A 17,372-nucleotide genomic window follows, 5' to 3' on the forward strand; every position below is an offset into this window, starting at 1 on the left:
TCTAAGAGGGAAACTCATAGCGCTGAGTGCCTCCAAGAAGAAACGGGAGACAGCACATACTAGCAGCTTGACAACACATCTAAAAGCCCTAGAAAAAAAGGAAGCAAATTCACCCAAGAGGAGTAGACGGCAGGAAATAATCAAACTCAGGGGTGAAATCAACCAAGTGGAAACAAGAAGAACTATTCAAAGAATTAACCAAACGAGGAGTTGGTTCTTTGAGAAAATCAACAAGATAGATAAACCCTTAGCTAGACTCACTAAAGGGCACAGGGACAAAATCCTAATTAACAAAATCAGAAATGAAAAGGGAGACATAACAACAGATCCTGAAGAAATCCAAAACACCATCAGATCCTTCTACAAAAGGCTATACTCAACAAAACTGGAAAACCTGGACGAAATGGACAAATTTCTGGACAGATACCAGGTACCAAAGTTGAATCAGGATCAAGTTGACCATCTAAACAGTCCCATATCACCTAAAGAAATAGAAGCAGTTATTAATAGTCTCCCAACCAAAAAAAGCCCAGGACCAGATGGGTTTAGTGCAGAGTTCTATCAGACCTTCAAAGAAGATCTAATTCCAATTCTGCACAAACTATTTCACAAAATAGAAGTAGAAGGTACTCTACCCAACTCATTTTATGAAGCCACTATTACTCTGATACCAAAACCACAGAAAGATCCAACAAAGATAGAGAACTTCAGACCAATTTCTCTTATGAATATCGATGCAAAAATCCTCAATAAAATTCTCGCTAACCGAATCCAAGAACACATTAAAGCAATCATCCATCCTGACCAAGTAGGTTTTATTCCAGGGATGCAGGGATGGTTTAATATACGAAAATCCATCAATGTAATCCATTATATAAACAAACTCAAAGACAAAAACCACATGATCATCTCGTTAGATGCAGAAAAAGCATTTGACAAGATCCAACACCCATTCATGATAAAAGTTTTGGAAAGATCAGGAATTCAAGGCCCATACCTAAACATGATAAGAGCAATCTACAGCAAACCAGTAGCCAACATCAAAGTAAATGGAGAGAAGCTGGAAGCAATCCCACTAAAATCAGGGACTAGACAAGGCTGCCCACTTTCTCCCTACCTTTTCAACATAGTACTTGAAGTATTAGCCAGAGCAATTCGACAACAAAAGGAGATCAAGGGGATACAAATTGGAAAAGAGGAAGTCAAAATATCACTTTTTGCAGATGATATGATAGTATATATAAGTGACCCTAAAAATTCTACCAGAGAACTCCTAAACCTGATAAACAGCTTCGGTGAAGTAGCTGGATATAAAATAAACTCAAACAAGTCAATGGCCTTTCTCTATACAAAGAATAAACAGGCTGAGAAAGAAATTAGGGAAACAACACCCTTCTCAATAGTCACAAATAATATAAAATATCTTGGCGTGACTCTAACTAAGGAGGTGAAAGATCTGTATGATAAAAACTTCAAATCTCTGAAGAAAGAAATTAAAGAAGATCTCAGAAGATGGAAAGATCTCCCATGCTCATGGATTGGCAGGATCAACATTGTAAAAATGGCTATCTTGCCAAAAGCAATCTACAGATTCAATGCAATCCCCATCAAAATTCCAACTCAATTCTTCAACGAATTGGAAGGAGCAATTTGCAAATTTGTCTGGAATAACAAAAAACCTAGGATAGCAAAAAGTCTTCTCAAGGATAAAAGAACTTCTGGCGGAATCACCATGCCAGACCTAAAGCTTTACTACAGAGCAATTGTGATAAAAACTGCATGGTACTGGTATAGAGACAGACAAGTAGACCAATGGAATAGAATTGAAGATCCAGAAATGAACCCACACACCTATGGTCACTTGATCTTCGACAAGGGAGCTAAAACCATCCAGTGGAAGAAAGACAGCATTTTCAACAATTGGTGCTGGCACAACTGGTTGTTATCGTGTAGAAGAATGCGAATCGATCCATACTTATCTCCTTGTACTAAGGTCAAATCTAAGTGGATCAAGGAACTTCACATAAAACCAGAGACACTGAAACTTATAGAGGAGAAAGTGGGGAAAAGCCTTGAAGATATGGGCACAGGGGAAAAATTCCTGAACAGAACAGCAATGGCTTGTGCTGTAAGATCGAGAATCGACAAATGGGACCTAATGAAACTCCAAAGTTTCTGCAAGGCAAAAGACACCGTCAATAAGACAAAAAGACCACCAACAGATTGGGAAAGGATCTTTACCTATCCTAAATCAGATAGGGGACTAATATCCAACATATATAAAGAACTCAAGAAGGTGGACTTCAGAAAATCAAATAACCGCATTAAAAAATGGGGCTCAGAACTGAACAAAGAATTCTCACCTGAGGAATACCGAATGGCAGAGAAGCACCTGAAAAAATGTTCAACATCCTTAATCATCAGGGAAATGCAAATCAAAACAACCCTGAGATTCCACCTCACACCAGTCAGAATGGCTAAGATCAAAAATTCAGGTGACAGCAGATGCTGGCGAGGATGTGGAGAAAGAGGAACACTCCTCCATTGTTGGTGGGAGTGCAGGCTTGTACAACCACTCTGGAAATCAGTCTGGCGGTTCCTCAGAAAACTGGACATAGTACTACCGGAGGATCCAGCAATACCTCTCCTGGGCATATATCCAGAAGATGCCCCAACAGGTAAGAAGGACACATGCTCCACTATGTTCATAGCAGCCTTATTTATAATAGCCAGAAGCTGGAAAGAACCTAGATGCCCCTCAACAGAGGAATGGATACAGAAAATGTGGTACATCTACACAATGGAGTACTACTCAGCTATTAAAAAGAATGAATTTATGAAATTCCTAGCCAAATGGATGGACCTGGAGGGCATCATCCTGAGTGAGGTAACACATTCACAAAGAAACTCACACAATATGTATTCACTGATAAGTGGATATTAGCCCCAAACCTAGGATACCCAAGATATAAGATATAATTTGCTAAACACATGAAACTCAAGGAGAATGAAGACTGAAGTGTGGACACTATGCCCCTCCTTAGATTTGGGAACAAAACACCCATGGAAGGAGTTACAGAGACGGAGTTTGGAGCTGAGATGAAAGGATGGACCATGTAGAGACTGCCATAGCCAGGGATCCACCCCATAATCAGCATCCAAATGCTGACACCATTGCATACACTAGCAAGATTTTATTGAAAGGACGCAGATGTAGCTGTCTCTTGTGAGACTATGCCGGGGCCCAGCAAACACAGAAGTGGATGCTCACAGTCAGCTAATGGATGGATCATAGGGCTCCCAATGGAGGAGCTAGAGAAAGTAGCCAAGGAGCTAAAGGGATCTGCAACCCTATAGGTGGAACAACATTATGAGCTAACCAGTACCCCGGAGCTCTTGACTCTAGCTGCATATATATCAAAAGATGGCCTAGTCGGCCATCACTGGAAAGAGAGGCCCATTGGACTTGCAAACTTTATATGCCCCAGTACAGGGGAATACCAGGGCCAAAAAGGGGGAGTGGGTGGGCAGAGGAGTGGGGGTGGGTGGATATGGGGGACTTTTGGTATAGCATTGGAAATGTAAATGAGTTAAATACCTAATAAAAAATGGAAAAAAAAAATCATCAGATCCTACTAAAAAAGCCTATACTCAACAAAATGGGAACATCCAGATAAAATAGATGATTTTCTAGACAGATATTACATACCAAAATTAAATCAAGAGCAGGTAAAGTATCTAAACGGGCCCATATTCCATAAGGAAATAGAAGAAGTCAGGGCCAGATGGATTTAGTGCAGAATTCTACTAGACCTTCAAAGAAGACCTAATACAAATATTTCTCAAACTATTCCATAAATAGAAACAAAAGGAACACTACCTATTTCATTCTATGAAACCACAATTACTATGATACCTAAACCACACAAGGATGCCCACTCTTCCCTTATCTATTCAATACAGTACTGGCTAGAACAATATTTCTAAAATTCAAATTGAATCATATTTTTGTCTTTTTAAAATACCATAATTGAAAAGAGTAATTTCCTTGATGAGAGATGAAGACTATTCTTATCTGAGGATATAAGAACACAAAATTATACTGATAAACAGTCTAAACTTGATGGGGGCCATAAAGCCCATGAAGTCTTAAACCCTACACAGAGAACTATAAACAACTTAGAAATGCTTGGAGGGGAAGAGGTAGCCCTTCCCAGGAATGAACACACCAGTTGGTTTGTCCTGAAAACATGCATCCAGGTAACATTATATAGAGTGAACAGTTATATTGAAGACTATATATATGTATATACACATATCTTGCGCGCGCTCAACTGGCCAGGAAGAACGACGCTGCTACAGGATCCTTCTGCACACATTTATTCAGTCCTGTTTCTTCTTTCTCCATATATCTCCCTTGTTTATATCTCCCTTGTTTTTATCTCCCTCGTTTTTATATCTCCCTTGTTTATATCTCCCTTGTTTTTATATCTCCCCACTAATAGTAATCCTCTCTTGAATAATAATCCTCCCTCTAGCCTGGGCCTCTCACTCTTTTATACTTTCAGTTCCCATCCACGCACAGCAGGCCACGCCACCTCACCAGGCACGCAGCTTCAGCTAATCAGGGCAGCAGGGGCAAATCTCCATCAGACTGGATTCACCTGTATCCTGGTACACCTGCGCAGCACTCAAGATGTTTGTGTCTTATATGAGGAAGTCAGGTGCAAGTCATATGACTTAGCTGCAGTCTCTGGCGCCTTTGGGACTGCCGCCACACCCGCTCCCCACAATTCCCCCTTTTTTCTTTTTTGGCAGAGAGAATGTCTGTAGATAGCCCCCCGCAGCCATGCCCCTTACCCGTCCTTGGGTGACAAACAGCATTGGTTTGATCCCTGTCTTAGGTTGGTGACATGCCCAGGGAGTCTTATCACTGACTACCTCTCTATTATGCCAAGCCACACCTGGGGAGATTGTGTTTTGCTTGCGGCAGGTGCATCAAAAGGCCAGGATGTTAATTAACCTATGGCCAGATCTTAATTGCTGCAAGCAAGCCTCATGGGTGAAGGTAGAGGTCTGATCCCCAGTGTGCAAGCATAGGGGCCCTACACAAAACCATCCCTTAGGCTCATCACCCAGAGAGGTCTTGGCCAGCTCCCGTGTCGTTTTTCCTAGGGGAAGGGAACTAGGACACTGAACCTTCATGCAATCAGACATACCTTCCACAGGATGCCAACAGCAAGCTATCCTCTGTGCAGTGCTTAGCCTCGCACCCCACGGCATAACGCAGCATAATTTCTTTTAGAGCGGCAAACCGAATCTGAGGAGATTGTCCCGCCTCCACTGCAGCAAAAGCCTACGCTACCATGGCGAAAGTGCAGGCCTGCACACGCTGCACCTAACACATGTGCCAAACACACAACACACACACACACACACACACTATAACAAGCATACATCCCAGGGCTCTCACCCCCGCTCATCTTCCCTAAAGCAAGGGATAGATAGCCAGAGGGGCTATCTCTTTAAGGGGAATTCAGGGATCAAAAAGCGTGGAAAAATTTGAATGTCATGTCGAGCTGGTATCGGCTTCTGGAATACCGAAAGGATCTCCCATCTCTGCTCCATCGTTTGTGCTTATGGGATCATCCACCACATCCACAGGGGCAACTGGATCAGGAGCCTCATTCTTGCAGCGTCTCACCAATCTCTCCGGCACCCAAAGAGGTTCTGTCTGGTCCTGTGGAAACACAAACAGACCTTCTCGCCCAAGTCAACACCTGATCTGGTCGATCCCCAGTGGAGATGGACACAATACCTCGTGGTGATGAGACCATAACCTCAATCACCTGTGTGTCCATCTGGGGAGTCAATACGAGAGTCAAGTTTTCACTGCTGAGGAGGCATAGTGAGGAGGCACAGAAGCTAATTCGCCTTCCTCCTCCACCTCGGCTCTTTTATTTTGTCCTTTCTGTCCACCTGATAACACTGTGTCTCCTTTCTTTTTCCTTTTTCTTTTTAAGCCCTTCTCCTCTCCCGACATACTTTCTTGTTGCTCTGTAAGGATTTTCTGACCTGTCTTGACTGCCTCTACACACAGTTTCAAACAGTAACAGAGTCCATATATCAGAACAAACAAGACCAAAACTATCAGACCTACCCACAAAGGGTCAATGGGAGAAAAAAGCATAACTACACAGCGAGGATCTATTGATCACTACACTGAGGTTATCATAGTTCCTTAACTTGTCCCCAAACCGGGAACCTTAACTTGTCCCAAAGCCAGGAACCTTAACTTGTCCCAAAGCCGGGAACCTTTCGTTACCTTGTGCCTGCTTCCTGGCAACTTTATGCTCGCCTCTATTTTATCCCAGGTCCTTCCCAAACTCCTGGGGTCGCAAGTTTCACTCACCGTGAACTTACCCTGCCGGCAACCACTGACTGCTGAAAGTTCTGAACTCGGTGGGGGAGTCGGTTCCCCGTACGGGCCACCAATTGTCGCGCCTGCTCTCGACCAGCAAGAACGATGCGACCACCAGTCCTTCTAACAGCAGTTTATTCAGTCTTCATCTCTCTTCTTTCTCTTCATCAGTACCGTTCCCCAGCTGAAGAGTTCTGAATCCACGCCGGATCCTTCTCAACAGTCTGTTTCACAGGAACCTTTATTAACCCCTTCTTCCCCGTTATGCAGTTCTGAATCCTCCCTGTAGCAGGGGGTCTTCGCTCATGCCTGAAGATGTTTCTTTTCCCGGGTTTCCTCGTCCCAGGTCTTCTCGTCCCAGGTCTTCTCGTCCCGGGTCTTCTCGTCCCGGGTTTCAGCACCACTTCTTGCGTGTGCCCAACTGGCCAGGAAGAACGACGCTGCTACAGGATCCTTCTGCACACATTTATTCAGTCCTGTTTCTTCTTTCTCCATATATCTCCCTTGTTTATATCTCCCTTGTTTTTATCTCCCTCGTTTTTATATCTCCCTTGTTTATATCTCCCTTGTTTTTATATCTCCCCACTAATAGTAATCCTCTCTTGAATAATAATCCTCCCTCTAGCCTGGGCCTCTCACTCTTTTATACTTTCAGTTCCCATCCACGCACAGCAGGCCACGCCACCTCACCAGGCACGCAGCTTCAGCTAATCAGGGCAGCAGGGGCAAATCTCCATCAGACTGGATTCACCTGTATCCTGGTACACCTGCGCAGCACTCAAGATGTTTGTGTCTTATATGAGGAAGTCAGGTGCAAGTCATATGACTTAGCTGCAGTCTCTGGCGCCTTTGGGACTGCCGCCACACCCGCTCCCCACACACATACTTATTATTACACACACATATATTATAAAATAAAAATAGTGGAAAAAAGAGGTCATGAATTTGAAGGAGAGTGGGAAGGTATATATGGGAGAGTTCAGAGTGAAGAAACAGAAGAGAGAATTGTTGTATTTGTATTATAATATTAAAAATAAAACAACAAAATTCCTCACTGACATACTCTAGAATGTGGGTATCTCATGTAACTGAGACTTGACATCACTGGGCAGTAATTTCTAATTCTCTCCCTACCTTCTGGCAATGTTCTGTTCTCTACTTGTATACATTTATTTTAAAAACTTCATATAAGTGATAATATGTAGCAATCACCCTTCTCTGACTGGTTAATTGGAGGAATTCCTTATTTTTATAGAGTGCATAATACTCCATTGTATGCATTAATCACATTTTCTTTACTTAGTCATTCTTTTCTTGAAAATTCAGGTTATCACCATACCATGTTTAATCAGAATTCTGCTACAGTGAATAAAAAGGTGTTTTATTGTGTTAAGATCTTTATTTTGGTATTTGTACATTCATACCATGAAATAGTAGTGGTAGATAATATAGCAGTTCTGTTTTATTTTTTTGAATAATCAACATAAAGTTTTGTCCAATGAATGCAACATTCCACTTTCCTAACAAGAATATATGAATGTTATAACCTCATCACACTATTTCTATGGCTGCAAACGTAGATATTTAAAAGGCAGTTTGATTCTACATCTATTTAACTAAACAGTTGTAAGTCCTCTATGAAGATCTGTGACTTCCTAGCCATATGTTTTTGACTGGATATACAATATATAATATATGCACTAGTTTCCTCCTGGAAAGTGAGGTACACATGTAGCTTGTTTCTGCACTCTCCTGCAGAAGTCCCCTTCCCCCTTAAGCTCTCTCCCAGCAAGCTTGGTGAGGCTTGCTTCTGTGGCTTGCCTCTGCATTTTCCCTCAGAAGCTCTGCTTTCTTCCACCCCTGCCTCCCGTCTTGCAACAAATGTGCGGTTTCTTCCCACCTCCCTGGCCGAAAGTCATGGGTGCCAGCCTGAGTAAGACAAATTAGAAAAACTCCTCATCTTCAGTGGCGCCAAGGCTAGCATTCTCCCAAATAACCAGGTGCAGATGGTGTCTATCCTTGAAGAAAGGAGATTAGGGTCCCAACGCTTAAATCATGGAAAAAGAGGTCACAGACAGTTATGGCCAGCCATAAAACTAGTTCCCGATAGACCCCCCCCCCAAAAAAAAACCAATCTTTAATCCCACTCTCAGCCTGGTGGTTCCATCCTACCAAATGGTATCATGTCTGAGTTATGACTTACCTCACTCGCCTTCCCTCCCCTTCGCTTTACGCCTTCAAGGGATTTCTAACTATGCTGTATATTAGTGTTAAGACACCAGAGCATGGGGTCGCACTCCAGACCTATGCTGTGGGGAGGTTTGCGATCCTAGTCAAGACTAGAAATAAAGGACTCTTATGCAAGTTACAGCGGATGGACTTTGCAGTTCTTGAACTCTCATGGATTTTCCCACGGAATCGGGGCATAACAAAAGCAGACCTTGAATTGGAGCATAGTTGGTGATCCGCCCCACAGTCATGCCGCATTTGCATGAGTGGTCTCATCTTGCCTGTCATGTTGTGATTGAACTCCGTAGTGTTCGCAGCTGGGTAGGGACACTGGTGCCTTTTCTTCCCCAGCAGTTTAAATAGCGCCTGTATCACTATAAAAGCTAGATAGTAGGGAAGATGTTCCCATCTCAGCTTCAGCTTGTTTGCTCTTTATCTTTCAACAGAGGATCTTTTTTGGTTTACTAATATCTATCCTAACAGGAGTCCTGTGACATCACTTTCACCTGCATTTGACTGATGATCACTACAATTATGAATCTTTTCGTGTATCTGGTGGTCATTTGTGTGTTCTCTTTGGCCAAATAACTATTCAAGACTTCGCCCATGTTTAAATGGGTAATTTATCTTTGTGTTTCAAGTTCTTGGAGATTCTTGAATAGTTTGGATAATAACCTTTTATTGAAGAGTTTGCAAATATTTTCCCAATTTAGTAGCTTACCTTTCTATGCTTTTAATTGTTTTCATTTGTGTTGTAAGAAACCTTTAGCTATATTTAATAACCCTTCCTCATTTAATCATTTAATGTTTTGTTGTCAAAAACCAATATTTTATTGCACATACCAATATAAAGAAGATTTCTTCAAAGGTTACATTTTCAGGACTTGCATATTTACAGTCATACATAATATATAATATTACATACATAATACACAGTACTTATGCACCTTAAAATACATTAAGAGACTAGGCCTTATGTGAAATATTCTTTTAAAAACCAAAACGCCCATAAAAATTATGAACATGAACAATTTGGAACTATTTGGAAACAAATGGAAATGTTTAATGCTCTGATTGGGATAAACATACAAATATTTATGTGTATAGGAATTTATCAAAATGTACACATTAACTATCAATCAAAATTTAATAAGGTTAAAAGAAAAAGAAAATTGACCAGTGGTTTCTAACACAACTCCTTCTGAGGTCTAAATTTTGTAAGAAGAGACTGGTTTTTATGGGAACTTTCCCACACATCCTAGTTCTAACAATCTACTATAGTAACGTTAAAGTTATTCAGTTCTGAATCCAAGCCCTATGCTCTCAGCAAAATATATTCACAGATACCTTAACCATACAGCTATGCTCTATTCTGTCTAGATCATAATTAAATAACGCTACATTCTGCCACATGGCTGTGCTCAGATACCATGTGTCCATTGCTTCACATCTTGTTCAGAAATCTCCTGCTTGTATCTCCCCCAGAATTCTTTCTGCTTCCCAGATGGCCTACCTCCCATTTCCTGCCTAAGCCATAGGCCATAGGCTTTTTAATTGACAGGTGATGCATCCATACAATATACAAGATATTCTCCCAACACAGTTAAGTATTTTTTTTTCTTTTGCCACAGATCCATGGACTTACAGAAGTCTTACTTTCCTATTCTTCTCTTTGTCCATCTTGTAATGGTCTTTAGCTATGTCATTAAATAGCACCTGTTTTATGCACTTCTGTGACCTTATCTTTTTCCTCTTTTAGGAATTTAACCATCCTGTGGCTACATGTACATTGAGTATTCCATGCTCCACTTTACAGTTCGGAAGGGACTACAGGAAATCCCAGTTGTACTACTACAGTAACATACATAAATTTGCACAGTTATATAGAAGGTATTCATTAGGTATTTGACAAGTCAATATTAAGTGAATCCAATATTCTATTCCAGACCTGGCTTTACATTTGGGCTTTAGTCATTGACCACCTTTATATCCTTTAAATAGAAACAAGGCTAAGGATTTAGAGTTGTCTGAGGTCAGTTTCTGGCTCTGCTGCCGCTTATTTGACTTCAGGAGAGCATTGCCTTCAATTTCTCATTTTCTCAGTTTTACTGGAACTAAAATATGTATGTTTTTACCACACAAAATGATGCTTAAGTGATATTCATGAGTGTAAGCTTTACAAATGTATAAAATGCACTAAGAAGTCAATCACACTCTGAGAAGTGCTTGAATACCCAGTACTGTGTTTCCTGTCAAGTTTTTGCTGTATTTTGTATGTAAGTATGTTTTCTGTGTGAAATTCTGTCTAAATTAGGAATCTCTCTCTCTCTCTCTCTCTCATCTAGTACTTTGGTTTAGACAGCAAATGACTTTCATTATAAGCAAATCTTTGTAAAATATTTGTAAAATGGAATTTAAGTTATATTTAAGTTATTTATGCTACAATGAAGGAAGTAATAGACTTTAAACGATGACAATTTGTTTTTCCTACAGTAGCAAGATGACCATTGAAACTAGTCTCTGGCCTGTTCCCAAACCCCCATGCTTTCACAATGCATTTAGCATAAAATAAAACTTTCTTCTTACACTTTGAGATCAGGGCTTCTTAAAACTTTTCTACTCACAACTTCTTTTGCATGAGAAATGTTTATATAACTCTTGATATATAGTTGTATACAAATAGACTATTCACTGATAATAGATCTTGCTTTTCAGGTGTGTTGGGGTATCCAGGACTCATTGTGTTGGAAGTGCTTGGTTCTGATGATGCCAAGTGGTCTTGGTTTCTGTTAGTAAGATTCTTATGTTTGCCTTTTGCCATCTGGTAAGCTCTGGTGTTAGATATTCTAGCTGTCTCTTGCTGGATCTTGTTCCCCCTGTGAGTCTGTTAGCCTCTGTCAGCACTCCTGGGAGACCCGCTCTCTCCTGAGTCCCTGTAGCAAGCTCTCCTGTGGCAGGGAAGCTGCACAGAGGTCTGAGGATCAGCTCCACCTCCTGGCTGAGGATGAAGGCTTGAAGGGACCCTGTCCAAGAAGCTCTGTTGCTTCTGAGGCCCTCGCCTTTCCTCCATGGACCAGCCTCAGAGAGACTCTGGATAGAAAATTGGAAACTCTCATTTTTAAGTGTCTGGATAACTAAATATGAATACAAATAAAAGGAGAGAAATACTTCCATTATCAGTGTAATTTTAAATACTTATAATAAATGTGTTAAATATTTTAAATGTATTAAGCAAACAAATTTTTCAATATAAATTTTCAGAGTCCATACATTCTTATTAAACCATTTAATTTTAAACTATTTAAATTTTTTATATTATTTTTGTGTGTGTATATGAGAGAGAGAGAGAGAGAGAGAGAACAAGAGGGGATCAGATGTCTTCCTTTATCCCTGTCTACCTGTAACTTTGAGGCAAGGTCTGTCTATGAACTAGGTGTTAGCATTTTCTCAGCTAGGCTGGAAGCCAGCAGGTCCCAGGAATCATCCCGTCTCTTCCCAAGGCGGCTGGGGTCACAGACGCACTCATTTATTCCCGTCTTCTTATGTGATGCTGGGAGCTGAAATCCAGTCCTCACAATTGTTTGACAAATGTTCTGAATGCACTGCGCCTTCTCTCGAAATCTGGCCATTTAATTTAAAGTCTATGCTTTTGCCACATATTTGTGGCAGCTCAGCTAAAAGAACTTAGCAAACTCTAAATAAAATCAGAGCCAGTTTGGACAAGTTTATTTGTTGCCTTTTGCCACTACAATACCCCAGATAATCTAATATTTTTGGCATCACTGAGCTAAATACAATGATATTAACTTCACTGTTTAAGATATGACCTTACGTCAATGTTCTATTAGAGGCCCAACAATTGTGGAAGATGGTTTTTAAACTTCTCTGCACAGATCTATATAACATAATTTCTAGAGAATGTACAATAGCTATTGTTATGATTTATTATCATATTAAATTAGCCGACTTCTACTGAGCCACCAAAATAATTTTTTAAATCAATTTGTTTGGATTTTATCTACAATATGAATTCCACATCCAGTTTTTAAACTGCAATGTTTATTCAATTGCTTGGATATTGGAAGAGTAAGTGGAAAAGGTTAGAGAAAAGATTTCAAGATACCTCTTTTCTGTGCAAGTCCTTTAAAAATATCATTTGCGAAGGTATGAATATTTGCCTAGCTTTGATGGACTGATGTGATGCAGTCAGCGTAAAGAACACATCACCTGGCAGGCATATTTATGGTGGGCTATAGTCCTGTCTTAAGCTATTAGTTTTACCTTTTCAAATTTAATTTGAGATATTAGTTGGTAAAGCACATATTCACTTTAAGAATAACAATGACTTGCCTCATTAATGTGAATAACACCAGAAAGAAATTATAGTAGATAATAGTTCAGAATCGCTGGAGATAATATTAGATATCATTTCATGAATATTTGCCATGCAGCACATATTATTTAAAACCATGTGCATGGATTAAAACAGTTAACAGCCCTTTAATATGGACACTTGAACCCTATGATGACAGGAGATGGCAGATTTCTGACACCAGCTCAGAGACCTAGTCCTGCGTTCCCTGACCTTCCTGATTTGGAGGAGCTCAGTATTCATTTATCAGTAGTTTAAAAGGCACTGGGAGACGGCTGTGTATTTATTATCCAGGTATAATAATTTGTGGACTGGAGTTATCTGTCCTCAAGAGGGCAAGCTTGGCAAAACCAGACATGCTGAGCTGTGACAGAAAATATCCTGTGATGCACAATGAATTTAACCCAGGCATTTCCCAGAGAGTAAAGAAGCATGAAGCACCCCCCACACACACACCGGGAATTTCCAGTGAGCATGGAGAGGAGACTTGGGGGTCAATAAGCTCAAGTGGGTTTCAAGAAGTGGTACATCTTATTTAAATTAATTGGTGGCTTATATATTCTATATGACAAAATGCTTCTGTCAAATGGTTGTCATAACTGAACAGAGGAATTGTCAACACTTTCTTTATCTAGGTACTCTCCACAAAAGATTAAAATACATTTTACATAATTTATTTCCTTCTTATATGTATGGGAATTGTGCATGCATTTTAGTGTGTAGATCACCATGTATGTGCCTGGTGCCCAAGGAGGGCCTCTCAGATCCTCTGGAATTCAAATTTCAGATAACTATGAACTGCCATGTAGGCTCTGAGGATGAAATCAAGGACCTCATTGAGAGTAGCCAAAGCTATTAACCCCTGAGCTATCTCTCCAGAACCAAAGGATTAAAGTACTTTAAAATATCTATCATATCCCAGAGGCTGTTCAATGTCTATCACACCCCAGAGACTGTACATTCTATATTGATCATATCCCAGAGACTATGAGGTACACAACATAGCTTGTGACATTCTCCTTTCTTGTGGAATCATAATTGAACTAATCATTAAATTTCATTACAAGCAATCCTCCCACTGCAATGTGTTTTACTTGGGGTCATGACAATCCTGATGTTGGCTTGGGCAGTGCTCTAGACAGTCATGTACTGAGCAAAGCTCTGGAATCTTGGCTGAGTCTGCTCTGTGGTGACCTCATGTCCATGTCTGCTTCTCCAATCACTGAACCAGAGCTAGGCAGGCCGGGCCAGCCTGCACCAGCATTAAACATTCTGGCAAGGAATTCACACACATCACTGCTAGTCACAATGATGGTTAGTCACAAAACCTAGTCTACTGTTTGGAGCATGGTGACATATAAACTCATTGGGTACCTAGAGAAAAAGGAGACTGTCCTATGTTATGGCTGTTTCTGAAAAACCGCAGACAGTAAACATTTATATTATGAAAACCAAATTATTCCAAAACTTTTAAGACAGTCAATATGATGCCCTCAACTCATATACAAACAACTAAAGTCCGGACAATTTCATAGTGTAAAATAAATTCAGAGGAGTATTTTCCCTGCTATGAATTTGTAAATTTTAAACAGGCTCCCTAGAGCTTCTCATTGTTGACAATTCTTTACAATGACGAACTTTCCTGTTCATTAAATGCTATAGGCTGCGTCTCTGCCCTCTAGCCTGGGACTACCAGTAAGCAATCCTTTTCCCATCCCGTCATGACATTGCCAAATATCTCCTGAAAGAAATGTGGGGAAATCTACTTTAGGTAGAAAAATCACTGGGTAGAAATATCCACTATAATATTGTCAGCTTCAAGAATTGAAGTTAACATGCTAAAATATGCGTGCCCGTGAACTTTATATTATTTTATAAAGAATCATTTCAACTACTAAAATAAGTAGAAAAGTTATTGCATTTAATGGATGAGGAAGCCGATTGGAAATGGTGGGATGTTATATTCCTAACCTGAGTGTGTAGTGAAGAGACAAGAGAGTCTGGCTAATATCACTTGGAGTCACAGGTGTCCTCCACAAGGGTTTCCCAATTCCCTTCCATTAGACAGGCACTGCTCAAATTAGCAAATACAATAAGAACAGATCCCATAGTTCTCTGGAGACTCAGAGTATAGTGGATATAAAAGAGACACATTAACACATTTTTATTGGCACTAATTAAGCTGAGTGTTGTGTTGGAAAGGCTCTCAGTGTTTTGGAGAGAGGCACTTCACCACGGCATGTTCAGCAAAGCAATGGAAAAACCTTAGAACAAAGAAGATCACAGAAAAAATAGAACCAAAGGTGTGTTGAGTTTTATTTCTGAGTCATTGTAAAAAGTGAAATTAAATATAGAGAATTGCAAGGCAGATCAAGAAGAGAAGAGGAGAGTGATATTCTGAACTGAGAGAATTATGGGATGGATTATGAAAGGCAGCCAAGCTCTGAACGTGCAGACGTGTTTGTCTGAAGAGTTAGAATTAGAAACTTCTACCCATAAGGTACACCCATATAGGATGCTAAGCAATGGATTCCAATGGCTCTTATCAATATGAAGGAGAAAAATATTAAGAGTAAGAAAATCAGCTCAAATTGTATGTACCAAAATTAGAATAAAGCAAATTGGCAAGACTTCGATGTGTGTTTGTGTGCCTGTGCATGAGTATACTTGTGCATGTGATATGGTATGCATGTGTGTGTACGTGTGTGGTGTGTGTATGTATGGGGTGTATGTATGTGCCTCTGTGTGTGTGTGTGTGCATATTTTCATGTAAATATGAAATCTTCCCATAGGCTCATGTGTTTGAACACAGCCCTTAGTTGTTGGAGCTGTTTGGCACTGTTGTGGATTGTTTAAGAGGTGACCTGGAGAGAGGATGTGTGTCACTGAACATGCGCAGTAAGGCTTTACAACCTGTCCCCTTCTCCTGCTCTCTTTCTCTCTGCTTTCTCAGAGGGAGAGCCACGTGAGCAGGCAGCTTCCTTATTTGACATCATGCCTTTACTGCTTGCTTCCGAGTCTTCACTTCACGATGGGCTTCACCCTTCTGGAACACTGTAATCCAAAATAAATTCTTTCCTTTTAAGTTGTTTTTGTGAGGATATTTTTTATCATAGCACAGAAAAGTATTTAATTAATATGTATACATATATATGATAGGATATAAATGATAAGCAATCTAATTTCTCAGAATGTAGTCTCCTTGAAGGGTCAATGTACTATCCAGCCACTAAAGGCTTGAACTCTAGTGGTGGAGACCCGACGTCTTTGACCTTTGATTTTACTTTCCCCAAGTATAAAATATTCTTTAACACCTCTTTTATCTTTTTAGTTTAAGAAAGATATTTTTTAAACAAAGGGATTTGTTAGTACGTTGTGGTTTTATCTATGTATGATTTAATGATGTGGCCAATTAAAAAACATTTAAGATACATAAAGTGTGCTTGACAGGAATCACTGATTAAACTCCCACTCAGGATACTGATGACTTTTTGAGAAAAACCTGTTTTAAATCCCCTGCGTGAGAGCTAGAGTGTTAAAGACAGTTTTCCCTAGCACGTGTGTCCTGACCCTCCCTCCATGTTCCTCACTCCTGAATGTGAATCTGTTCTGTCCTCTCTCAGCAGCTACGCATATCTCAAGGTTCCCTTTACCACCAAAGACCACAGACACTGCACAGCAACTCTTCACTTCCCTAGCTCACTCATTTGGAGTCACTGGTCCTCTAAGCTATGACCCTATCATCCAGTTAGCCACTTGAAATTCTCTTTGTCCTCATCAAACTCTTATCCCAACACCTGGATCATAGTTGGCCCATTTTTTACTATCCTCACTTTATCATAGCTCACCATTAGTTGTACTACTTCTTGCTGTGGGCAATTGTAGGGGGAATTTCCTCTAATTATTTGATTGGCTAATAAAGATGACAAGAAGACAATCACTGCGTGAAGATAAGAAGGCGGGCTTTTCCAGCCTGAGAGAAGAAGAGGAAGATGAGAGAGAAAAAATGGGGGGGGGGTGCTTTTGGGGGAAGTGGTGAAGAGAGGACATGCAGAATGTAGGCCAGGGAGATGCTAGACCCGAAGGCAACCTCCACCACCAGAAGAATTCCAACATTGAATAGTTAATGAGTTTAGAACAATAGATTCCCCACCCAGTGGTTGTGCCATCTGGTTGATTTTAAATATTAAGATTGTTTGGTGTTTTCCATTTGAGATGATTCAGGTGGGCAAGTGAGAGAGTGACGCCACATGACAGTCATCAGCAGAGCCTCCAGCAGGAGTGGATGTATGGTGGAACGTGATCAGAAGCTCCAGGCCTTCTCAGGAAAAAATCGGGTTTGGTCTGCTT

This window comes from Mus musculus, chromosome 10 (genome assembly GCF_000001635.26).
Source record: "Mus musculus strain C57BL/6J chromosome 10, GRCm38.p6 C57BL/6J".
Classification (NCBI taxonomy): domain Eukaryota; kingdom Metazoa; phylum Chordata; class Mammalia; order Rodentia; family Muridae; genus Mus; species Mus musculus.